At 42.1% G+C, this 26,232-nt stretch overlaps 1 protein-coding gene and 1 long non-coding RNA gene across 4 annotated transcripts in view; one reads left to right on the top strand and one right to left on the bottom strand.

Moving 5' to 3' along the window:
- The window catches only part of itgb4 (integrin, beta 4), a 174,965-nt gene extending 174,743 nt beyond the window's left edge, over positions 1-222 (bottom strand). For all 3 annotated transcript variants that reach the window (XM_088000376.1, XM_088000377.1, XM_088000378.1), the window contains exon 1: positions 87-222. The gene's annotated coding sequence lies outside the window, so the exon portion shown is untranslated. The remainder of the gene's footprint in view (positions 1-86) is intronic.
- Positions 135-26,232, top strand: LOC148145267 (uncharacterized). The gene is made up of 3 exons (XR_015761362.1): positions 135-269; positions 2,551-2,687; positions 26,129-26,232. It is a non-coding gene; the product is annotated as an uncharacterized LOC148145267 (long non-coding RNA).

Below are 26,232 nucleotides of genomic sequence, written 5' to 3'. Positions count from 1 at the left end.
CCCTTGCCCCCAAATCCCTGAGCACCACTTTTCCAGCCCCTTTCCCGGAGGAGCAGCCGAGCCCCCAGATTCCTGCATTCACTTACCTCCAGTGGATGACCGGCGCGGCTGCTGTGTCCTGGTTAAATATTTGGGGCGATCCAGTCAGCTCCTTCCCACTTGTGTCAGTGTCTGCCCCTCCTGGTGGACCGCAGCCCGCAGAGAGTCGGTGCTGGGGTTTGCAGCTTGTTTCTCTGTCTCTGTCCCGGTCTCCCTGTGTGTCGGTGCAGGTATGTACCTGGTGATAAGGGCACAGCGTCACCCTCTGACTAACTGCAGCATTCCTCCCTCCCTCCCTCACCTGCCGGGACAAGGGGAGGTCACAGCGCCTCCCCCACCCCCCGGGACAGACACAAACTCTCAGCCCAAACTCAAGACTGCTCAGAGTGCACACAGACTCGGCCACAGGCTGTTCCGGGGGAAGGTTGGGGCGTCCCGGGGCGGTGCTCAGGGGGTACTGAGCTGTCGGAGAACTCCTGAGGGGCTTCAGAAAGATTCCACCAGGCGCCAGTCAAACAGGGAAGTTCTGCTCAAAATTAATCCATCAACCAATCTCACTGAAGTAGTCAGAAATCACACGGTACACCAGGTTATAGTCCCAGCAGATTTATTTGAAATCACAAAAGCTTTCGGACCGCAGCTCCTTTTCTCAGGTGCAATGACAGAGCGGCGCACACACAGCCACTGTTTCTAGACAGAGAGATCAAAAGATCATGCAACTGGCGTGAGAATACGTCTCTACAGGTAGCCAAAAGTGCTAATAAAGTCAACGTCAGTGCTCTGCTGTCCTGACATGACAATCGGGCAGTGAGAGGAATATACAAAAGGTGTCATCTTAGGTCAGACACTGAATGGTAGATGTGAAGCTTTGTTCAGAATCTGCCTCAGGCTCAACCTAGAATCAGGCTGGTTTTATTCCAAAAGCTGGAATTTATAAGATGTCACATTTACCGATTGTGACTACAAATTGTATTTGTTTTGAACAACATAGAATATATCTACAAATAAACAAACATCTAGGATGAAATGATTCATCATATAGATTTATATGTGTATGTCTGTATGCACCAGCTGTATGATGTTTTGATCTCTCTGTCCTTTATCTCTCTGTCTTTTAGCTCTGGGTTTGTATGCCCTGCTCTCTCACTGGTAAGATGATATCTAATGGTGAAGATGAAGGAGCTGCGCTCCAAAAGCTTGTAATTTCAAATAAACCTGTTGGACTATAGCCTGGTGTCATATGACTTCTGACTTTGTCCACCCCAGTCCAACACCAGCACCTCCACATCATCAATAACACCAAAACATCAGGTTCAAATTTAGTCATAGAATTCAGAGGGTAGCAGTGGAAGGGTATATTTCTGACTAGAGATCTGCGATGAGTTCTGGTAGTCCACAGGGAACAATGCTGGGATCCCAGTTGTTTGTTATATAAATGATTTGAAGGAGAATACCATGTTCTGACTGGTAAGTTTGCTGATGACACAAATATTGGGGGAGCCGTGGAAAATGAGGAGTATTGCCAAAGGATATAGCAGGAGATAGGGAGGCTGGAGACTTGGTTGGAGAAATGGCAGATGAAGTTTAATCCAGACAGATGCGAGGTGATTCATTTTAGAAGATCTAATGCAGGAGGGAAATATACAGTAAATGGCAGAACCTTAGTAGCAACAGCAGAGAGATCTAGCATACAGGTCCACAGTTCCCTGAGAGTGGCAACACAAATAGATAAGGTGATGAAAAAGGCATACAACATGCTTGCCATCATTGGTTGGGGCATAGAATATACACATTGGCAAGTAATATTACAACTGTAGTGAGGCCGCATTTGAATTATTGTGTGCAGTTCTGATCACCACACTACGAGAAGGACATGGATTCTTTGGAGAGGGTGCAGAAACAGTTTACCAGGTTTTGTCAGATTTGAAGGGTATTAGCTACGAGGAGAGATTGGATAAACGGTTCATTTTCACTTGATTGTCAAAGGATGAGGGACAATCTGATAGAAGTTTACAAAATGACGAGTGATATGGATAGTTGGAGTTATTTTCCCAGGGTAGAAGTATCAATTACTAGGGGACAGATGTTTAAGATTAAAGTTTAAAGGAGGTGTGAATGGCAGGCTTTTTACACGGGGGGAGTAAGTGCCTGGAATGCACTGTCAGAAAAGGTGGTGGAGATGGATACAATAGCATGTTTATGAGCATCTTGACTGGTTTATGAGTAGGCAGGGAATAGAGAGATACAGACTGTGTAGAGGAAATAGGTTTTTAGTTCAGAAGGGTTTTGTTGACGTATGCTTGATAGGCTGAAGTACCTGTTTCTGTGCAAACTATTCTTTGATTATCCTTTGTAAGAAATTCTTTTTTGTGGGATCTTGCTTTGCACAAATTGCAAGCTTTCCTAGAAAACACTATACGTCAAGCTAATAAAATGTTGGGGGTATTGTAGCAGGATGATATATTATATATTTAGATATCATCTAAACATTTTTTTCATTACAACTTGCAGTCGATATGACCATTAGGCATCATACTCACTTATTGCAGAACTATGGCGCCAGCACCTTCAGCAACCCAACTGATGCAGCTGTGAAATCCTTGCATCCCTACTAATGCAGCATTGTATTCTGGGAATTTCGTACAGAGGTAAACTTTGCAATGTATTCACTCTGTAGAATCTGTAGAAAATGGTCCATTATTTCTTCAGCGCTCATTTTAATGCAAATATAGATATGAGTAACAAGTGATGAGGAAGTTATTGGAATTGCAGACTGTTTTTGATCAGAGTTAGTCTGAGGTTTGTGTGTTTTAATATATGGATGAACTGACATAATCAAAGAGGAAGTTAAAATGTCAGCACTTCTCTTGCTACTGGTTTGTTGTGGTTTGTTGACCATTTATTTGGACCAGTTCCTCCTGACCACTGGAATTCCCACCTCACCTCACCACTGCCAATGAATCAGCATGAGCTTCCTGCTTCCCATCCTTAGCTGTTTGCCCCACAGTATTCATACTGACAATGGGTATGTTTAAAAAGGTGTCGACAGTGTTATGACACGGGGTAAACCTCCCTACTAATTTAAACCAGCAACACAGAAAAGTTTAATCCCGTGCGGTAATCTGTGAAAATTTGAGAGGCCAAGAACTAATTAAAGTAAAAAGTAACAACTTTATTTCTTAAAGTATAACAGAGAATAATTAACTAACAACTATTTACAACTCCTTCCTCTAACCTATCTTTTACTTTCCTTTCTATAATACTAATCCGATAAAACCCCTGAGTAAGATTTACCAAAAAATTCAAATTTCAAAACCAGCCAGCTGTTGAATCTTCTCTTTGTATCTTCCGCTGTAGATTTGGTCTCCAGGTCAGTGTTGATGTTTTTCTCTGTGTAAACTCCTTCTCTAGACTGGTACCTCTCAGAGAGTTCTTTGATGTTGGTTGTGGAAATTCCTCGATGGCTTTCGTCTTTGCGTTCCATGGGGTCAACCTTCCATGACCGATGTTATGTCCCAAGAACTGCTTTCATGAATTCAGTTTTATTTAAATTTATCACTTGTTTTGCTTCTCATAGTCATTCAAAGAGCTCTGCGAACTGTACCATGTGATTGTTCCAGGACTTATGAAAGGTCACTACATCGTCCAAATAGACTGCACAGTTTGTTGGCCAGCCACAACTCTGTTCATGAGTCTTTGGAAAGTGGTGGGTGTGTTCTTCATTCCAAAGGGCATCATTTTAAACTGATGTAGCCCATTTGGAGTTACAAATGCAGAGATTTCTTTTGCTGTCTCTAATAAAGGTACCTGCCAGTAACCATGCACTAAGTCCAACTTGGTGATGTAACTGGCTTGTCTGACTTTCTCGATACAGTCATCCAATCTAGGAATTGGATATAAGTCTGATTTTGTAACAGCGTTGACTTTCCGATAATCCATACAGAATCGTTCAGTCCTGTCCGGTTTGGGAACTAAGGCAATCAGTGAACTCCACTCGCTCTGGATTGGTTCGATGATATCCTCGTCGAGCATGGCCTCCACCTACTTCTGGACCTGTTTGGCTTTGAAAGGATTAAGCTGATGGGGTGTTGTTTTATTGGAGCAGTATTCCCTATGTCTACTTCATGTACAATAGCATTCGTCCTCCCCATCTGATTCTTACAAATATCCTTATATTGGAGTTACAAATCTTTCAACTGCATTGTATGCTCCTGAGACAGATAGCTTACTAACCTATCCCACTCCTCAAAGACTTCTTCATTTTTTAATCTATTTTGAGGCACATCAAAATCCTCATCATTTGGATTTGATTCCTCACTCTGCAGGGCAGTAACTAAAATCTGTTTCTCCAGTTCTTTCTCTCTCGTATAATACGGTTTGAACATGTTCACATGACATACCTGATATCTTTTTTTTCTATCTGACATGTTTACTAGATAGTTCACCTAACTCAACTTTTTCTTAATTTGATACTAAACCTGGCTTTGTAGGGATCTCCTATCACTGGTAACAGTTCTAAAACATCACCCCCTCGGGAAAATGTCCGAGTGTCAGAACTTTGATCTGCCATTTGCTTCATTCTATACTGTGCCCTCTTTAGGTGCTAACTCACCTACTCAATCTCTCCCTCACCTCTGATACATAATCTAAGTGTGAGATCTCTGACTTTGGTCATGTTAATTTTTCTTTAATTAATTTCAAAGGACCGCTCATTTCAATATTAACTTGAAGGGAGTGAACTGAATAGATTCATTTGTGGCACCTTAATGGCAAACAATATGAATGGGATACCTTTATCCAAATCATTCGGGTAATCTTGACAATATGCTCTCAACATCGTCTTCAAGATCTGATGCCACCTTTCTAAAGCGCCCTGGGATTCAGGATGCTATACACTGGATTTAAAGTGCTGTATACCTAAGCTATCTATAACCTCCTTAAACAGCCTAGCAGTAAAACTTGACCCTCGGTCTGACTGAATCTCTCTGGGTAGCCCGTACTGTGTGAAGAAAGCTACTGACACCTTTACTACTCATTTTGCCTTGATAGTTTGTAATGGAATTGCCTCTGGAAATTTCGTAGACACATCCATTATGGTTAACAAGTACTGGTTCCCACTTCTAGTTCTCGGGAGGGGACCTACACAATCAGTTATAACCCGTGTGAAAGGTTCTTCGAATTGGGAATTGGCAACAAAGGGGCTGGTTTTATTACCTCATGTGGCTTACCTTTCATTTGGTATGTATGACATGTACGGCAAAAGTTAATCACATCCTTGTGCATTCTAGGCCCAAAAAAAATGTTTGTGTACCTTAGTCTGAGTTTTTCGTACCCCAAGGGGGCCTCCTACAGGTAGTTCATGTGCTACCGTAACACTTCCTGTCTGTATGCTACCGGCAACACAATCTGATGCACTTTGGCCCATTTCTCTTTTGCACTAGCCTGCCGTGGTCTCCATTTCTGTCTTAGAATTCTATCTTTCAGATAGTAACCCTCTGGAATATTCACTGTCTCCTTTACGGAGTATGCATCCACATACATATCTTTTATCGTCTTGTTGTTGCAAGTCTCTTTGTCAGGAATTGGTGTTGGAGAGACTGTTAGGTCTGAAGGTTGATAAGTCCCCGGGGCCTGATGGTCTACATCCCAGGGTACTGAAGGAGGTGGCTCGAGAAATCGTGGATGCGTTGGTGATTATTTTCCAGAGTTCGATAGATTCGGGATCAGTTCCTGCGGATTGGAGGGTGGCTAATGTTGTACCACTTTTTAAGAAAGGTGGGAGAGAGAAAGCAGGAAATTATAGACCAGTTAGTCTGACCTCAGTGGTGGGAAAGATGCTGGAGTCTATTATAAAGGATGAAATTATGACACATCTGGATAGTTGTAACAGGATAGGTCAGACTCAGCTTGGATTTATGAAGGGGAAATCATGCTTGACTAATCTTCTGGAATTTTTTGAGGATGTAACTCTGAAGATGGACGAGGGAGATCCAGTAGATGTAGTGTACCTGGACTTTCAGAAAGCTTTTGATAAAATCCCACATAGGAAGTTAGTGAGCAAAATTAGGGTGCATGGTATTGGGGGCAAAGTACTAACTTGGATTGAAAGTTGGTTGGTTGATAGGAAACAAAGAGTAGTGATAAACGGCTCCATTTCGGAATGGCAGGCAGTGACCAATGGGGTACCGCAGGGATCAGTGCTGGGACCGCAGCTTTTTACAATATATGTTAATGATATAGATGATGGTATTAGTAATAACATTAGCAAATTTGCTGATGATACTAAGCTGGGTGGCAGGGTGCAATGTGAGGAGGATGTTAGGAGATTACAGGGTGACCTGGACAGGTTAGGTGAACGGTCAGATGCATGGTAGATGCAGTTTAATGTGGATAAATGTATGGTTTGGTGGCAAGAACAGGAAGGCAGATTACTACCTAAATGGAATCAATTTAGGTAAAGGGGCAGTACAAAGAGATCTGGGTGTTCTTGTACACCAGTCAATGAAGGTAAGCATGCAGGTACAGCAGGTAGTGAAGAAGGCTAATAGTATGCTGGCCTTCATAACAAGAGGGATTGAGTATAGAAGCAAAGAGGTTCTTCTGCAGCTGTACAGGGCCCTGGTGAGACCACACCTGGAGTACTGTGTGCAGTTCTGGTCTCCAAATTTGAGGAAAGACATTCTGGCTATTGAGGGAGTGCAGCGTAGGTCTACGAGGTCAATTCCTGGAATGGCGGGACTACCTTACGCTGAAAGACTGGAGCGATTGGGCTTGTATACCCTTGTGTTTAGAAGACTGAGAGGGGATCTGATTGAGACATATAAGATTATTAAAGGATTGGACACTCTGGAGGCAGGAAACATGTTTCCGCTGATGGGTGAGTGCCGAACCAGAGGACACAGCTTAAAAATACGGGGTAGACCATTTAGGACAGAGATGAGGAGAAACTTCTTCACCCAGAGAGTGGTGAGTGTGTGGAATGCTCTGTCCCAGAGGGCAGTGGATGCCCAGTCTCTGGATTCATTTTAGAAAGAGTTGGATAGAGCTCTCAAGGATAGTGGAATCAAGGGTTATGGAGATAAGGCAGGAACAGGATACTGATTAAGGATGATCAGCCATGATCATATTGAATGGTGGTGCAGGCTCGAAGGGCAGAATGGCCTACTCCAGCACCTATTGTCTATTGTCTTTCAAGACAAAACACTTCTGTCTGACACTCTGCCTGTTCAGGTGTTTCCTGCACTATTATGGCAAACAGGGTATCCGCTAACTGAACCTTACCTCCTTCATCTTTCTCTTTACTTTTCACTACATGCTGTGACTTATGATAGTGGGATCTGGTTGCCACATAGTCCGGGAAAATACCAGGATATTTCTGTTTTAACTCCTCAGCTTCTTGGCCTTTTAAAAATAAAATCCCTACAGTGTGGAAACAGGTCCTTCAGCCCAAAAAGTCCACACCGACCCTCCGAAGGACAACCCACCCAGACCAATTCCTATACCCTATATTTACCCCTGACTAATGCACCTAACCTACACATCCCTGAACACTGGGCAAATTAGCATGGCCAGTTCATCAAACCTGCACATCTTTGGATTGTGGGAGGAAACCGGAGCACCCGGAGGAAACTCACGCAGACACGGGGAGAATGTGCAAACTCCACACAGACAGTTGCCCGAGGCTGGAATCGAACCCAGCAGTGCTAGCCACTGTGCTGCCCCAACAATGGAGCAGGGCTGTTTCTGCCCAGTTGGGCTTCTCCACAACAAAGGGTGTCACTCCCACCTTGGATCCTGCCAAATAATTCCCAAGAACAAACTGAATTCCTGGAACTGACACTTTGTAAATCACTCCCATTGTAACTTCCCCAATCTTGAGTTGGCACTCCAATCTGATCTTACATTGGGGAACTCTAAATTTCTGCCCATATATCTCACAAATGACCACACTCTCGGGTAACAGATCAGAAAAAGTGCATATTTGCTTATCCCTTAATATCAGCAAGTGGTTAGATCCTGAATCTCTCAAAATTGTAACTTCTTGTCCTTCTCCCCCTGTTCATTCTGAGTAAACTTTGCCCACAGAGGCAACTTCTTTGTAGAGATCAGGTACTAACTCCATACCCAGCCCCTGCCTTGGCTGTGCACTCTCCTGCAGCTCATCAGCTTTTCTTGGGGTTTCCTTTACGAACTTTACAAATGCCACTGGCTTAGCTTCTTTTACCACATCGGTTCACACCGTGTCTTTCTTTAACAACCAGTGCTGCGTCCCACTTTAACACAGTGGAATCCTTTTAACACGGTAACACAGTGAAAGTGGCTTTTCAGCTACTTTCCACCCTCTTACGCTTCTTTTTTATACTGTGGTAAATTCTTGCCAGAGTTCTCTATTCTTGGTATCGTAGTGTAGGACCTCCCCTTCTCCCAACTTCTATCCCTCAGAATGAAATTCTGGCCAGAAGCTTGTCTTATGCATCAACATGTACTCATCTGCTAGTTGTGCTGCCTTTCTCAATTCCTGAACTTCTCTTCCTCTACGTGAATTTTTATCATCTCTGGAAGTGAGTTTTTAAACTCCTCCAGCAGAATAATCTTTCTTAGAGCCTCAAAGGTCCTATTTATTTTTAAAGCACGCACTCATCTATCAAAATGATTATGTTTAATTCTTTTGAACTCAACATAAGTCTGATCTTCTTTCTTTATGTTTCTGAACCACTGTCTATATGCTTCTGGTACCAATTCATAAACACTTAAAGCAGCCTGTTTAACCTCTTCATAAACTCTTGACACCCCTCATTTGGTAGTACGGCCCCTCAGTTTAATCTGAACTAACATTATCCGTAAATCCTCATACCAATTTTTCAAATGAAATACAGAAGGCTTCAACATCGTTCTCATCAAAATGTGGCAGAGTTTTCACATTGTTGTATATATCACTAACTTCTCTTTTAATCTCCATCATGTTAACTTGTCTTTGCTGACTAAGTCGCAATCTGTCAAGTTCAAATTCTCGCTTTTATGTCTCTCCCTTTCTTCTCTCTCTCTATCTCTCTCTCTTTCCTCTCTCTCTCTTTGCTCAGCTAAGAACTTCCTCTTTTTCCTCTCTCTTCTGTCACTTTCTTTCTTCTTTCTTTCTCTTTCTCACTCCCTCTCTCTTTCCTCTCTCCCTCTTTATGTCCTAACTCCATTTCTCCAAATGTAATTTAAATTTTTCTACCTCTACTCAATTTGTCTCTTTCTCTGACACATTTAAGTGTTTGAATAATCCCCTCACAATTTCAACTTTAATTTTGTCCTTAGTTAAACCCAAATCTAATTTCTTTGCTAATTCTGAAAATATGGCCTTTTTCTTTCCTTCTAAACTTTCTTGACAAATTTGAGAATTATATTCAAATCCCAGAACCTCTTTGGCAATTTTAAGAGCCATTTCTCTAATTTTTAATTTAATCAACCATAAGCCACCAAAATTAAGCAAATTGTCCCAGCTACGTTTTATTTAAAATCTAGGACCATGACCTGCAAGTATTTAAAGCGACTGGGCTTTTTCATACCCCAAATCTTTTAATTCTGTCTAAATCCATTCAAATCACAAATCCAAGACGCAAACTCTTCAAATCGTGGACAAAAGCCCCCCCCCCACCAAACCATTCAAATCCCAGCAACGAGCCCCCAATCTGTTACGACATGGGGTAAACATCCCTTCTAATTTAAACTAGCAACACAGAAAAGATGTATTCCGTGCAGTAATCTGTGAAAATTCAAGAGACCAAGAACTAATTAAAGTAAAAAGTAACAACTTTATTTCTTAAAGTATAACAGAGAATAAATAACTAAGTTATTTACAACTTTCTCTAACCTATCTTTTGCTTTGTCTTCTGTAATACTAGTCTGATAGAACTCCTGAGTAAGACTTATCAAAAAACTTAAATTTCAAAACCAGCAGCTGTTGAATCTTCTCTTTGTATTTTCCGCTGGAGATTTGCTCTCCAGGTCAGTGTTAATGTTTCTCTCTGTGCAAACTCCTTCTCTAGACAGGCACCTCTCAGAAAGTTTTTACTCGCAGCCTACATTCGTTGGTCTTTTGGCAGTTCTCTCTCAACTATTCATGTTTTCCCAGTCTTATACCTCCAAAGCTTCGGATTGTGTGATTGGCTTTTCATATTGTCAATGTACTAAATTCAAACTTGATTGGAGTTTGGTATTTTTGGGGGTATAATTTAAACTAATTGGTTTAATTCAAATTTGTTTTTGTCACCAGGCAACTAGCTACACTAGCTGCTGGACCAAAAGATTACATTGTAACTTGTTCAGAACACTTGGTGCTGTCAGGTAGTTCTGTAGCTTTTAACTTTCTTAAAGGTACTTCATAACAACAGTTAACATTCAGTGAGTGATGCTATCCTGATTTAGCTGGAGAGTAGTTGTAGATTCTCCGTATTTGAGGGAGCAAATGGTACCTGATGAATAAATGAGTACTTTTACCCATTTGAAACAAAATTAACATTGCATAAATTATTAAAATCATAGAACATCTCAATAACGACATTGAGCAAGCTCAGGAGGCTCTTTCCAAAACAATGATAGCCCAATTTCCTGAACATGCCCGTGCAAATATTTTCTATTTATGCATTTAGTTAATTTTCTTTTTAAATGTACAACTGAATATTCCTCCACAACATCTTCCTCCACATTCAGTACTTTCCTGGTGCTACCTGTTATTTTAAAAGTTTTTCTCATATTCTTGTTGCTTTATTTGCCATTCATCTTAAGTCTGTGTCCTCTTGTTCTTGACTCTTCCATTAATAGCAACAGTTTCTTCCTATCAATTCTGTCCAAATTCCTCATGATTTTTAATACAGGGCATCTTTATTTTAAGTTTCTAAGGGTTTTTAATAAGGTCTTTTCATCACTTTCAAGTTGTTTCTTTTTAATATTCTCTCGCATCATTTAAAGTACCATTCCCTATTTTAATGTCCCTTATTTCCTAGTTGCATCTCATGTCATCTCTTAATTGTTTCAATGAGTCGCAGCATTACATCATTAGTGAGGCTCCTCCTTGTGCTGCTAGAATAGGTGCCATTGTGCCTGCACCATGCAATTGAAGGTCATCGATTTTCCAAACCATTCTTTTCTCAGCTACTGAAATGAATTTTGTTTTTCATGCTTGTATTTTTAATTTCTCTGCTGTTTGTATCTGTTGTGTTTTATTCTCATTAACTATGTAAAGAGAACTCAAATCAACACGTTTATGTGAGAGAATTGTTTCAGTTAGCCACACTCCATATAAACTACCAATTATGAGCACCCTATTTTTACATCCAATTCAAATCCAATTATCCCTTAATTTACATACCCATAATCTGTTCCGTCATTCCATTACATCTCTGGCACCTTTCAGACCTTATTAGATGATAACAGGGAAATCAACTTTTCAAATTCTGTGTAATCCAAGATGGAAGACGGGAAAAATTTCTGGCTGTGAGAGCTGCTCCTTTTTTAAGGTATTTTAGGTGCTGGAGGTGATTTCCTTGAATTCCAGGAGCAGCAATAACTATTTTATACGCTGTTGCATTGTTTTGGAACTTTGAAAAAAAAAAGTCAAAACAGCAGTTTTAAAAGGGAGAAGAACAGACAAAGGAAGCACATGGTGAGGTCCGCGCAGGAGAGAGAGAGAGAAAGAAACTGACACCAGAGTGAACCTGCACAGTTATTGCCATTGCTGTTTGAATTCATGTATCGCTGGACATCGGAGTGTGTTTGGGAAAATTAACAAACAGTGAAATTCATAAATGATCTTGGAGGGACTGTTTGGGCAAAGTTCACAGCACAGGATCAGATAAGTTACTTGTTTTAAGTGGCCTACAGAAAGTCTGCAGTAGTGAGTAGACTGGGTTCTTTCTTGATTGTCTTTTCAGATATGTCTCTTGATTAAACTTAAAATATAAGCTGTAACTATTAATCTAAATTGGGACAGCGTTTTATAGAGGAATAAGATGGTGTTATTTTCTGGATCTGTAGATTGTGAAGGAGCAAAAATGGACTTTAGTAGAGTAATATGTGCTTCTTGTCAGATGTGGGAATTTAAAGAGAGTTTAAGGGTTACTGCGGATTATATCTGCAATAACTGCTGTTGGTTGCGAATCTTATCAGATCAAATGGATCGGTTGGAGAGACAGTTAAAAGCAATGAGGAATTTGCAACAGCAACAGTATGCGATGGATGGCAGTTATAGGAAGGGGGAAGTCTCAGATACAGTCATATAGATGGGTTAACTCCAGAAAAGGTAAGAGAGGTAGGCACTTAGTGCAGGTGTGTTCTGTGGCTATACCCATTTCAAACAGGTATGCTGTTTTGGAAAATGTAGGGGGTGATAGATTCTCAGGGGAACGTAGCATGAACAGCCAAGTTTCTGGTATTGAGACTGACCCTAATGCTTCGAGGGGTACATCGGGTTCCAAAAGATCAATTGTGTGAGGGGATTCTCTAGTCCGAGGTATAGACAGACGTTTCTGTGGCCAGCAGCGAAAAATCAGAATGGTGTGTTGCTTCCCTGGTGCCAGGATCAAGGATGTCTCAGAGAGGGTGCAGAATGTTCTCAAGGGGGAGAGGGGCCAGCAAGAGGTCATTGTCCACATTGGAACCAATGACATAGGAAGAGAAAAGATGAATGCATGGCTGAGGAACTGGTGTATGGGAGAAGGATTCGCATTTTTGGATCATTGGAATCTCTTTTGGGGTAGAAGTGACCTGTACAAGAAGGACGGATTGCATCTAAATTGGAAGGGGACTAATATACTGGCAGGGAGATTTGCTAGAGCTGCTCGGGAGAACTTAAACTAGTTAGGTGTGGGGGGAGTGGGACCCAGGGAGATAGTGAGGAAAGAGATCAATCTGAGACTGGTGCAGTTGAGAACAGAAGAGAGTCAAACAGTCAGGGCAGGCAGGGACAAGGTAGGACTAATAAATTAAACTGCATTTATTTCAATGCAAAGGGCCTAATGGGGAAGGCAGATGATCTCAGGGTATAGTTAGGAACATGGGACTGGGATATCATACAATGAGAGAAACATGACGCAGAGATGGGCAGGACTGGCAGCTTAATGTTCCAGGATACAAATACGCCAGGAAGGATAGAAAGGGAAATCGACGTTTCGGGCATAAGCCCTTCTTCAGGAATGAGGAAAGTGTGTCCAGCAGGCTAAGATAAAAGGTAGGGAGGAGGGACTTGGGAGAGGGGCGTCGGAAATGTGATAGGTGGAAAGAGGTCAAGGTGAGGGTGATAGGTCAGACTGGGGTGGGGGCGGAGAGGTCGGGAAGAAGATTGCAGGTTAGGAAGGCGGTGCTGAATTCGATGGATTTGACTGAGACAGGGTGGGGGGAGGGGAAATGAGGCGAGTCTGTTTGAGGATGTGGCTGAAGAGCTTCTGTGCAGAGGAGATGACCTGGGGGGTGCAGTGAGAGAGGGACTCACTGAAATCTTTGTAGAGGGAGGAAGAGAGCTTCTTCAAGGAAGGCATCCTTGTAAGAGGATTCGCAGTAGGTTGAAATCTTACAAGGATGCCTTCCTTGAAGAAGCTCTCTTCCTCCCTCTACAAGGATTTCAGTGAGTCCCTCTCTCACTGCACCCCCCAGGTCATCTCCTCTGCACAGAAGCTCTTCAGCCACATCCTCAAACAGACTCGCCTCATTTCCCCTCCCCCCACCCTGTCTCAGTCAAATCCATCGAATTCAGCACCGCCTTCCTAACCTGCAATCTTCTTCCCGACCTCTCCGCCCCACCCCAGTCTGACCTATCACCCTCACCTTGACCTCTTTCCACCTATCACATTTCCGACGCCCCTCCCCCAAGTCCCTCCTCCCTACCTTTTATCTTAGCCTGCTGGACAAACTTTCCCCATTCCTGAAGAAGGGCTTATGCCCGAAACGTCGATTCTCCTGTTCCCTGGATGCTGCCTGACCTGCTGCGCTTTTCCAGCAACACATTTCCAGCTCTGATCTCCAGCATCTGCAGACCTCACTTTCTCCTCCAGGATAGAAAGGGAGGCAAGAGAGGAGGGGTGTGTGGAAGTTTTGATAAGGGATAGCATTACAGCTGTACTGAGGGAGGATATTCCCGGAAATACATCCAGGGAAGTTATTTGGGTGGAACTGAGAAATAAGAAAGGGATGATCACCTTATTGGGATTGTATTATATTACAAACCCCCTAATAGTCAGAGGGAAATTGAGGGTTGGATGATTTGAGCTATAGGGAGAGGCTGAACAGGCTGGGACTGTTTTTCCTGGAGTGTCGGAGGCTGAGGGGTGACATTATAGAGGTTTACAAAATTATGAGGGGCATGGATAAGGTAGCCTTTTCCCTGGGGTAGGGGAGTGCAGAACTAGAGGACATAGATTTAGGGTGAGACGGGAAAGATATAAAAGAGACCTCAGGAGCAACGTTTTCAGGCAGAGGGTGGTGCGTGTATGGAATGAGCTGCCAGAGGAAGTGGTGGAGGCTAGTACAATTGCAACATTTAAAAGGCATTTGGATGGGTATATGAATAGGAAGGGTTTGGAAGGATATGGGCCGGGTGCTGGCAGGTGGGGCTAGATTGGGTGGGATATCTGGTCAGCATGGACGGGTTGGACCGAAGGGTCTGTTTCCATGCTGTACGTCTCTATGACTCTCTGACTCTATTTCAATTTTGAGATCTCTTCACTCTCTATTATCTATTTTAAAACTGCAATATCAATCTCAGTCTTTTTCTTTCACATAATGCATTGAGTACATATTCCGTTGTGACTTATTATTGATGGAGCGCTTACTGTATATCACTGCTGAATCCCTTTTTAGATTTCCTATAAATATTTTCATTAAGAAATATGCTATATTTACTACATTACTAAAAGACATAGTGCCACAGCTGAGGTTAAAGCAATGTTTTACAAATAGTCTTCATGCTTGTCTTTCTATTCTGGACCTCTGTTTATGAGTTTTAGATCTTTTATGCCTTTTTTAACCACTTTCCCATTCTGACCTATCATCTTCAATGACCTCTGTCCCTAACATCCCTTTCAATTGAACCTTTATTTTAGTTTGCCTCTCTTCGCATGTTTTACACTGCGTGATATTAAATTTCATCTTCCACATTTTTGTCTATTCCAATAGCGTGACTCTAATCTCTTGACATCTATCACTATCTTCCTCGCAGTTCACAACGCCTCTAAATTTTGTACCACTTGCAAACTTTGAATTTTGTTCTGCATGCCCAAAATAAGACCATTAATACAGATGAAGAAAAGCAATGGCTATTTGATACAATTACTGCAGGTAAGATTCCCTAACTCATTAGTTAGATTACTCCAAACGATTAAGCTCTTGGGTGAGGATGGATGAACTGGCCCCACTCCTTTATTCACTGATGACTTGGCTATTTATTTGTCTAATTTGAATCCTCTTATAGGTTAACTGTGTGTCTCTTCTCATTCATTCTTTTTGCCTCTCCTTTTTCCTATTTTGCTTCAACTCTGTATTTTCTATATTTAACCTTGTTCTTACTCATATTAACAACCGGGCATCTGTCATACATGCAACATCTTACTCTCTATATATTATTTCATCCAGCTTTGATTCCCAACCTTTCTCATTTGACTGTACCTGAAGCAATTCCTCTTTAAATGCAGTCCATTCTTCATTCACAAATTTTGTCTGTTAAGCTCAGATTCCAATTTGCCTGAAGCAATTCCAGTCTCACTCAACCAAACCGGGCCCTTGTCTGATTTCACATTTTTGCTGCAGATAGCTACTTGCCCTTTTCCAAAATAGTAACCTCAACTTTATGATATTATGATCACTGCTCTCTCAATGCTCCAATTCTGAAACTTGACCAAATTAACCTAACTCATTCCCCACAGCCAGATCCAGTAGTGATTCTTCCTCATTGGATCTGAAATTTAAGGTTTAAATACAGGCTGCTGAATACACATCAATAGTCTTCCACTTTCTGCCATTTATCATATTCCTGTCCCACTCCATATTGGACAAATGAAGCCCACCATTATCACTACTTTAGAACATAGAACATAGAACAATACAGCACAGAACAGGCCCTTCGGCCCACTATGTTGTGCCGAACATTTGTCCTAGCTTAAGCACCCATCCATGTACCTATCCAATTGCCGCTTAAAGGTCACCAAAGATTCTGACTCTACCACTCCCATAGGCAGCGCATTCCATGCCCCCACCACTCTCTGGGTAAAGAACCCACCCCTGACATCTCCCCTATACCTTCCACCCTTCACCTTGAATTTATGTCCTCTTGTAACACTCTCTTGTACCCGGGGAAAAAGTTTCTGACTGTCTACTCTATCTAGTCCTCTGATCATCTTATAAACCTCTATCAAGTCACCCCTCATCCTTCGCCGTTCCAATGAGAAAAGGCCTAGCACTCTCAACCTATCCTCGTACGACCTATTCTCCATTCCAGGCAACATCCTGGTAAATCTTCTCTGCAACCTCTCCAAAGCTTCCACATCTTTCCTGAAGTGAGGCGACCAGAACTGCACACAGTACTCCAAATGTGGCCTAACCAAAGTCCTGTACAGTTGCAACATCACTTCACGACTCTTGAATTCAATCCCTCTGCTAATGAACGCTAATACACCATAGGCCTTCTTACAAGCTCTATCCACCTGAGTGGCAACTTTCAAAGACCTATGAACATAGACCCCAAGATCCCTCTGTTCCTCCACCACACTAAGAACCCTACCGTTAACCCTGTATTCCGCATTCTTATTTGTCTTTCCAAAATGGACAACCTCACACTTGGCAGGGTTGAACTCCATCTGCCACTCCTCAGCCCAGCTCTGCATCATATCCAAGTCCCTTTGCAGGCGACAACAGCCCTCCTCACTATCCACAACTCCACCAATCTTCGTATCATCTGCAAATTTATTGACCCACCCTTTGACTCCCTCATCCAAGTCATTAATAAAAATTACGAACAGCAGAGGACCCAGAACTGATCCCTGCGGAACTCCACTTGTAACTGGGCTCCAGGCTGAATATTTACCATCTACTACCACTCTCTGACTTCGACCGGTTAGCCAGTTTTCTATCCACTTGGCCAAATTTCCCTCTATCCCATGCCTCCTGACTTTCCGCATAAGCCTACCATGGGGAATCTTATCAAATGCCTTACTACATCCACTGCTCTACCCTCATCCACATGCTTGGTCACCTCCTCAAAGAATTCAATCAGACTTGTAAGGCAAGACCTACCCTTCACAAATCCGTGCTGGCTGTTCCTAATCAAGCAGTGCCTTTCCAGATACTCATAAATCCTATCCCTCAGTACCCTTTCCATTACTTTACCTACCACCGAAGTAAGACTAACTGGCCTGTAATTCCCGGGGTTATCCCTATTTCCTTTTTTGAACAAGGGCACAACATTTGCCACTCTCCAGTCCCCTGGTACCACCCCCGTTGACAGTGAAGATGAAAAGATCATTGCCAACGGTACTGCAATTTCCTCTCTTGTTTCCCACATAATCCTCGGATATATCCCATTAGGCTCAGGGGACTTGTCTATCCTCAAGTTGTTCAAAATGTCCAACACATCTTCCTTCCTAACAAGTATCTCCTCTAGCTTACCAGTCCGTTTCACACTCACCTCTTCAACAATACGGTTCCTCTCATTCGTAAATACTGAAGAAAAGTACTCATTCAATCACTTTGTGATTGTTGGTTGCTCTGCAGCACAATCATTTCCTTTACACTGGTTCCAGGCAGGGCCTGGGGCTGGGAGATACATCAGAGCCAATAATAGAGTCAGCAAGTCATAGAAATCTACTGCACAGAGAAAGGCACTTCAGCCCATCATGTCCACATCAGTCAAAAACAACCGGCATCATCCGAACAGATGCAATGTAGACGGAGGAACTGGGAGAATGGGACAGAGTCTGCGCAGGACATTGGGTGTGACGAACTGTAGTGAAGGCAGCTTTGGGAGTCTGTGGCTGTGTATTGGACAGTTGTAGACAGTTTAGTCTCCAAAATGGAGAACGAGAAGTCAAGGAAAGGAAGGGAAGTGTCGGAAATGGACAATGTGAAAGTTATAGAAGGATGGAAAATGGAGTCAAATTGAATGAAAATTCCAAGGTCCTGGTGGGAGCATGAAATGGCACTGAAGCAGACATTGATGTACTGAGAAAAGAGTTGTGGGAGGGTGCCAGTGTAAGACTGGAACAAGGATTGTTCCACACTCCCCATAAAGAGACAGGGCATAACTGGGACCCATGTGGGTGCCCATTGTCACATCTTTAACTTGGCAGAAGTGAGATGAATTAAAGGCGAAATTGTTCAGTGAGAGAACAGGTTCAGCCAGGCGGAGGAGAGTGATGGTGGATGGGGATTGTTCAGGCCTCTGGTCGAGGAGGAAGCCGTGAGTTCTCAGACCAACCTGGTGGGGAATGAGGGTATAGAGGGGTTGGACAGGAGGCAGTTAGGGCCAGGGAATTGGAAATTGTCAATATGTTGGAGGGCTTCAGAGGAATCATGGATGTAGGTGGGCAGGGTCTGGACAAGTGGAGAGATGATGGAGTCAAGATAGGAGGAAATGAGCTCAGTGGGGCAGGAACAGGCTGATATGGTGGGCCTTTTGGGGAAGTCTGGCCTGTGGATTTTGAGAAGGAGGAGAAGTGGGCTGTTTGGGGTTGGGAGAATCTGTACTAATTTGTTCCCAGTCTGTCTGATCTCTCTTCATGATTGAAACTCTCCAGACCAGGCAACATCCCTCTGCACCTGCTCCAGTGCTATCACATCCCTCTTATAATGTGGATTCCAGAACTGCACACAATGCTGTCGCTCTAGGCTAACAAATATTTTATACAGTTCCAGAATAACTTTCCTGCTTTTAAACTCTGTGTTTTAACTAGTAAAGGTAAGGATATCAAATGCCTTTTTAACCACTCTGTCCACCTGTCCTGATGCCTTACGGGACCAGTGCAATTCTGTATTCAACTTGCCAAATTTCCTTGGATCCCAAGGGCTCTTACCTTTACTATCAGTCTCCCATGCAGGACCTTATCAAAAGCCTTGCTGCAGTCGAAGTAGGCTACATCAAGGGCATTGTTCTCACCTCTTTGAAAAATTCAATCAAGTTGGTCAGACATGATCTACCCTTAACAATAGCATCCTGACTGTTCATAGAGTCATAGAGTCCTACAGCACGGAGAAAGTCCCTTTGGCCCAAACTGGTCCGTACAAACCAAAATGTCCATCCACGCTAACCCCATTTCCCTGCACTTGGCCTTTATCCTTCTAAATCTTTCCTATCCATGTAGGTCCAAATGTCTTTTAAATGTTGTTTAGGTACCCGCCTCAACCACTTCTGCTGTCAGCTCATTTCACATGCGTACCACCCTGTGTAAATAAGTTGTTCCTCAGATTCCTTTTTATTCTTTCCCCTTTAACCTTAAACTGATGCCTTCTAGTCGATTCCCCAACCCTGGGGAAAAAAAAGAGTGCATTCACCCTTTCCATGCCTCTCATAATCTTATACACTTCTATAAGACTCCCCCCCACTCCCCCCCTCAGTCTCCTGGTATTCCCCCTTTATGGCATTCAAGAAAAAAACAAATTTGCCAGTCCCTACCTTTGAGGGCAGCTACTGTCTTCCTGAATTTTCTGTACCTTTGGGTGGTCACCTCTGGGAATTATGTGATTTCAGCCTCGGTTTGTCCTGGAGTTATTCCAGCCACACGTCAAGTTCAGAAATTATAACATTATGTTTGAACAGAGACAAGTGCTTTCTGCATGCAGGACTGTCTTGTAAAGCACCAGAAATACCATGTGGCTTAGGGTTTGTATTCAATGTTTCGATCCAGTCATTTCACTAAAATTATCAGTTTATTTAATTAAAGTTCTCTTTATTTTGAAAATCTGCTATGCTCCTTATCCACTTTTGACATTGCCCTTTGGTTTTAGTCACTGAGCATCGCCTTACCCATCTATGCTTAATTTCCCCTCATCACATTCCTACTTAAGGTTGTTTACTATATTGACTCCATTTAATTCTTTTGTGTGCCCAAGAAGCACAAGAGAGGACCTAAGCGGAAAAAATCTATTCTGTCCATCACAGCCCATATAAGATAAATTGACTCCACCCAGCAGTTAATGTCCTTCCACCTGCTTGGTGCACTCGACACAACCATGGCCTCATTGGGGAATATTGGACCTATGACAGCACGGCCACAGTTTGACAGAGCAGTTCTGGCAAAGCCACTGCACTAAAGTTGGCTATGCCCATTATTACTCACTGAATTGAATCATCTATTTCCATGACAATGAATTCTCTGTCAGTTGTTATGGGAAGACTTTATAATCTCTGCGTTTTATTTTTGGGAATTCAACTGTTCACAAGCCATGCATTTTTAAACTGCCCCCTCAGATCCCAATACTATCAACAGTTTAGAGGATGGAATGTTCATGTCTAGAATTAAAGTGTTTATATTGTCAGACTTTTGAAGAATATTTATTAGACCATCGCCACAAAATGTTGCACTTTCAGTACATTGAGTTAAAGACTATGTGCTGAATCGTGCTATTCATAATCTCAGGACATCCCAAAGCATGTTACAGCCATTGAGATACTTTTAAAATGCAGTCGCTGTTATTATGTAGAGAACTCATAATCTAATTAACAGCAAGCTCGCACAAACAACAATAAATAAATCTATTTCAGGTTTTTTTATCTCAGAGGGTTGAGTCTTTGGAATTCCCTTCTTCAAAAGCCAATGGTGCAGAATATTTAAATATTTTTAAGGCAGAGGTGGATAGATTCCTGATCGCTAAAGGATGAGAGGTTGTTGGGGAGATATGCAGGAGTGTAGATCAGCCATGATACTATTGAATGACAGAGCAGACATGAGAGCCTGAGTGGCTACTGTTGTCCTTTATTGGTTGAAGGATAAATATTGGTCACAGTATCTGGAGAACTCCCTTTCCCTTCTTTGAATATTCCAAAAGAGAAAAGAAACTGAGGCCTCAATTATTCAGAAAGACAAAACCTCTGAACTGTGCAGAAATGCTTCAGTATGGTATTGAAGTGTCAACAGGATTTTATGCTGAGCTTTTTTGCAGTGGGACTTGAGCACATGTTCAGGTGAGAGATTTGTTTATTTCAAAAATATACTTGATTCATAAAATCATCCATAAGTAGATATAAATGTTCTAAATCAGTTCTGTGCAGTCTTTACAGAAAAAGAAAAAAAAAATTAGAATTTTGACATTTCTCAGAACTTCTCTATAGTTGCAAGAAACAAATATATTTTAGACCTTTGTAGGAAACTATTTACATTCACCTTGAGACAACTGGACAGACCCTCATTAAACTTCAGCAGAAAGATTTTTGACACTGATTTTCTCCACTGCACCTTGGCAGCAGCTGCCCCAAGCTTCAGCGCGTCCCTCAGCACATAGTCCTGGTCCTTGGAATGTGCCAGTCTGGAACACTCAGTCGAGGTCAACTTGTTACACTGGAAGACCAAAGAGCAGTTTTCACTGAGTTGATGGTCGTCCAGGCCCAGTTGATGTTTGTCTTGGTATGCATCCCAGGAACAGACCGTAGAGCACAATTGCACTGTGCGTTTACCTACAGCACTGGATTGTAGCAGGTCAAGAAGCCAAGTCATCACTACCTTCTCAAGGGCAACAATTTTTGGCCCAGGCAGCAACAATGTAACATAAGTTAATACAGAAAAAAAAATAGTATGGTGGTGTCAGATTATTCTGCATACAATAATATAAAAGTGGAGAGTAAGGTTTTTATGACTAAACTTGACTATTTATTTACAAATAAAAATTCAAGAAAGCATCATCAATATAATAAATACCTCAGGCATGTCATAAGAGCATGATGGAGTAAAATTAGATGCCAAGCCATATTGGAATGTTTTAGGGCAGATGGCCAAAAGCTTAGTCAAAGAGATAGGTTTTAAGAGAGTTTTGAAGGAGAGAAGAGAGGCTGAGAAGGCAAGGTGTATATGAGTATTCAGATTCTCCTGCAAGTTGAAGCTGTCTCGAACTGCTCACCTCCAGAGCAAAATGGCTGCAGAATGCTTACTGAAATGATTAATGGTGCCCACAACAGACTCTGTAAATACAACTGGGAAATTTCATGCTAAAAAATTTTACTCACTAACACAACAGACCATGAAAGGACAGACACAGTACAACGAGCCATACACATTGGACAGAGACAAACACAGAAAATGAAAAAAACTAGATCTGCAAAAAAAAAGACAAACTCATACAAAATAACAACACAGACAACACAGAAGCATGGATTAAAAAAACTTATCTGACTGACCCTTAACAGACACTGAAAAAGCTGTCTTCGTAAGAGGATTAAATTAAAACTTCCAGGAAGTGGACAAGAAAGATTTCTTGGCAGCATTAGAAACAACACTGAAAGACATTGTACTGACAGAAGAAACCCAGCAATCCATCAGACAGACAGTCACACCAACTTTAAGCAGGAAAAAGGAAGGTAACACTAAATACACAAGAAAGGAAAGCACTACAAACATCGCTTTCCTATCTGTGGACAAAGGATGCTTGACAGACATTTAAAACCGAAGAGATTACATTGAGAAAGCGAATGCATTGCTTGTAGATACTACACTTACCAACAGGTGGCGATAGACCCAACACCACAACTAGAGAATCAAATCACAGCCCTATTCAAAAAACTTCAGAAATCAGGAGAATTAAACAAGACAGACTTCCAAAAAATGAAACCAGTTGGATCCAGCACAGCACACTTCTATGGATTACCCAAAATTCACAAACCAGGAGCACCCGCTCCCCCCCCCCCCAAACCCATAGTCTCACTACCTGGAACACCAACATAAAGATTAGCCAAGGAGCTACATCAAAGACTAAAACACTTAGTAGAAGACTCACACCACTCCCTCCATTCCACCCAAGAATTCCTGAACACCATCAAAAACACCAAGATAGAAGAGGATGAAATAATGGTCTCCTTTGATGTAACAGCCCTGTTCACATCCATCAACATCAACCTGGCCAAGGAAACACTGTCTACACTATTAGAACAACCAAAGGCGCATATAACAACACCACCAACTTCATCAGCAAGGACATCATCATCAAGCTAGTGGACCTATGCCTTACCACCCACTTCACTTTCAATAATAAAACCTACAGACAAACCAACAGAACACCCATGGGACCTCCAATATCAGGGTTCTTAGCAGAGTCAGTAATGCAGAGACTCAAACAAACAGATCTGCCAACCATCCAACCCAAACTTTGGGTCCGCTACCTTTGTCATCACTAAACGAAACAAATTAGAGGAAACCTTCAAGACCATCAATAATAATCTTATTGGTATAAAATTCACTAAAGAGGAGGAGAACACCAACAAACTGACATTCCGAGATGTTGCAGTGAAGCGAACAGCCAATGGGGAACTTCAAACCAACGACTACAGGAAAACAACACATACGGACCAAATACTGAATTACATAGACAAGCATCTCAACATCCACAAATGAAGCTGTATTAGCACATTATTTCAACAAGCCACCACGCACTGCAGCACAGGGGAACTACGAAGAGCAGAGGAAGAATGGGTACCCAATTAACAAAGGCCGTAAATTTCTCAGCAATAAACTCAAACAAGCAACATCCTGAAACCTTAGCCACACTCCCCTACATCAAAGACATCTCAGAAATGACTGCCAGACTACTCAGAACTCTTCGCATTATGGTAACCCACAAACCAACCAACTCACTAAAACAATAGCTAATGAACTTGAAAGACTCCATACAGACAAGCAAAACTAATGTCATTTACAAACTACCTTGCAAGAACTGTAACAAACACTATATTGGACAAACAAGCAAAAGGCTAGCCACAAAAAGACATGATCCACTCTTACGAGTATCCTTACATACAGATGAGGAAGGACACCTCTTCGACTGGGACAACATGTCCATCCTAGGTCAAGCCAAACAGAGACACTCACAAGAATTCCTAGAAGCATGGCATTCCAACCGGAACTCTATCAACAAACACATCGACTTGGACCCCATTTACTACTCTGAGAGAAAGAACAGGAAATGACATCAGCAACCCAATGCCACTTAAACACACAAAAAGAAAGCAGGTCACTAACACCAGAGGCTTGCTGATGGGGATGGTACCTAGTATGGCGATGAAGCATCTGAAAACGTACCTTAAGGCTCAGTGAGCAAACTTACATCCAGAACCTCAACCTGAGCTACAAATCTTCTCAAAACTCGACAATGAAGAATGCTATCTAAGAGTACAATGGGATCTCGATCAGTTGGGCTAATATGCTGAGAAGTGGCAGATGGATTTTAATTTAAGTGAATGCAAGCAGTTGCATTTTAGTAAGGAAAACCACAGCAGGGTTTGCACAGTTAATGGTAGGGCACTGGGAAGCATTGTTAAACAGAGGGATGCGGGTGCAGGTTCATACTTCCTTGAAAGCATTCTCGCATACAGATGGGGTAGTGAAGGTGTTTGGCACACTTGTCTTCATTGGAATAAATGCTTCAATTGCTCCAAAATTTAACTGGAAGGAATTTCTGTTTATTTGGCATTTGATATCAAATAAGCAGTTTGGTGATTTAACTACGGTACAGGAGTTGAGAGAGTTGGTAGTGGGTAGAGCTGGGTGTTGTGAGTGTGAAAACTCTCTGTATTTTTGGATGATCTTGCTGGGGGTGGGGCAACACATAAATGAGAACTAGGAGGCAGCTAAGGCAGATCTTTGGGGAATGCTAGATATAACGTGACGGAACAAGAAGAGAAATCATTGCAAGTGATTCTCATTGCTGTCATCAGAGTTAGAATGGAACCAGTTGAGAGTACTTTCACCCAAATGGAGATAGAGGAGGATGATGTGGTCAACAATGCTAAAGATTGCAGACAGCTTGGGAATGAAATGTTTACTTTGTTAAAGTCAGAGGTCAATTGTAAGCTTTTAATATTAAACAGCTTTATCCGTATTGTTGCAGGGGTGGAAACTTAATTGGAGAGATTCAAACATGGAGTTCCAGAAAGGATGGGCACAGACCTTTGAGCTGACATCTTCAAAGGTTTAGGAGAGGAAAGGGACATTGGATGGTATGCTGCAAGGACATGGGGTCAATGCCTTTTTTTTTGACAAGCAATTGATGATTACACATTCAAAGGAGAAAATGACAACACCCAAATAATCAAAGCTGTTAACAATATTGGCTAACACGTATGTCCAAAAGGGAAGTTAGGTGGTAAGTAGTTTAGTGACAATGGGGTTGAGTGACCCATTTCAGTGGGTCCCATGGTAAAGATGATCTCAGAAGCAGCTTGAGGGAGGTTGGACAGAAATGAGACGATGATGCAAGTTCAGGATTGGAACTGGGGACCCTTTAAAGGATGCTTAACACATTGGCTAGTGGAAGTGGGGACATGGCAAAATCAACCAATAAAATGGTCTGAATCTTTATGACAACAAAATCCATGAGTTCCTTGTGTTTAATATTGAAATTCTGCATCATTGTTAGTGCTAGTGATTGAGGCGTGACATTAAACAGAGGCCCAGCATGCTTTCCCAGACACAAAGGATCCCATAGCACTATCTGTGGGGTAGGGGAGTTCCTTGTTGTGTCCTGGCCAATATGTATTAATTAACATTATAAAAGAAAACACCCTCTCTGGTCATGACATTGCTGGCTGATGGATCTTGCTGCATTTCTCTACATTATCGCACATTGGCAAACCCGTACATCACGTAAAGCACAATATAAATTATGAAAAAGGGACCATTAATGTCCACATGAGAAAATATGAAGACAGAGCTTTCCAGCATTTTGGAGCTTGGTCAACCCCATTGCATTGCATTCTGGGTTTATATTCCCCTTGTCTGGCACTGCACTGCCTCATCCTGTATACTAAAGATTAAACAAAAAGCACAGGCAATTCAGAAATGATTATAAACTTTAATACTGGCTCAATGATAACATCAAATATCACAAATAAAAACCAGTTTTATTTTTTCCCTTGCATTCCAAGCTGTGCAGGACTGGACCAATCATACAGAGTTGGCGAGCCCACTGCGTAGTCACAGCAGCTACTCCTCCATCATTTGTGGCTGGGTGGTGAGTGTTGAAGATGAC

The sequence above is a fragment of the Chiloscyllium plagiosum genome, unplaced genomic scaffold (assembly GCF_037043375.1).
Source record: "Chiloscyllium plagiosum isolate Xiang-an unplaced genomic scaffold, Cpla_swu_hap1 HiC_scaffold_25, whole genome shotgun sequence".
Taxonomy (NCBI): domain Eukaryota; kingdom Metazoa; phylum Chordata; class Chondrichthyes; order Orectolobiformes; family Hemiscylliidae; genus Chiloscyllium; species Chiloscyllium plagiosum.
Note: the sequence above shows the minus strand (reverse complement) of the source record. Positions and strands in the feature narration are given on the sequence as shown.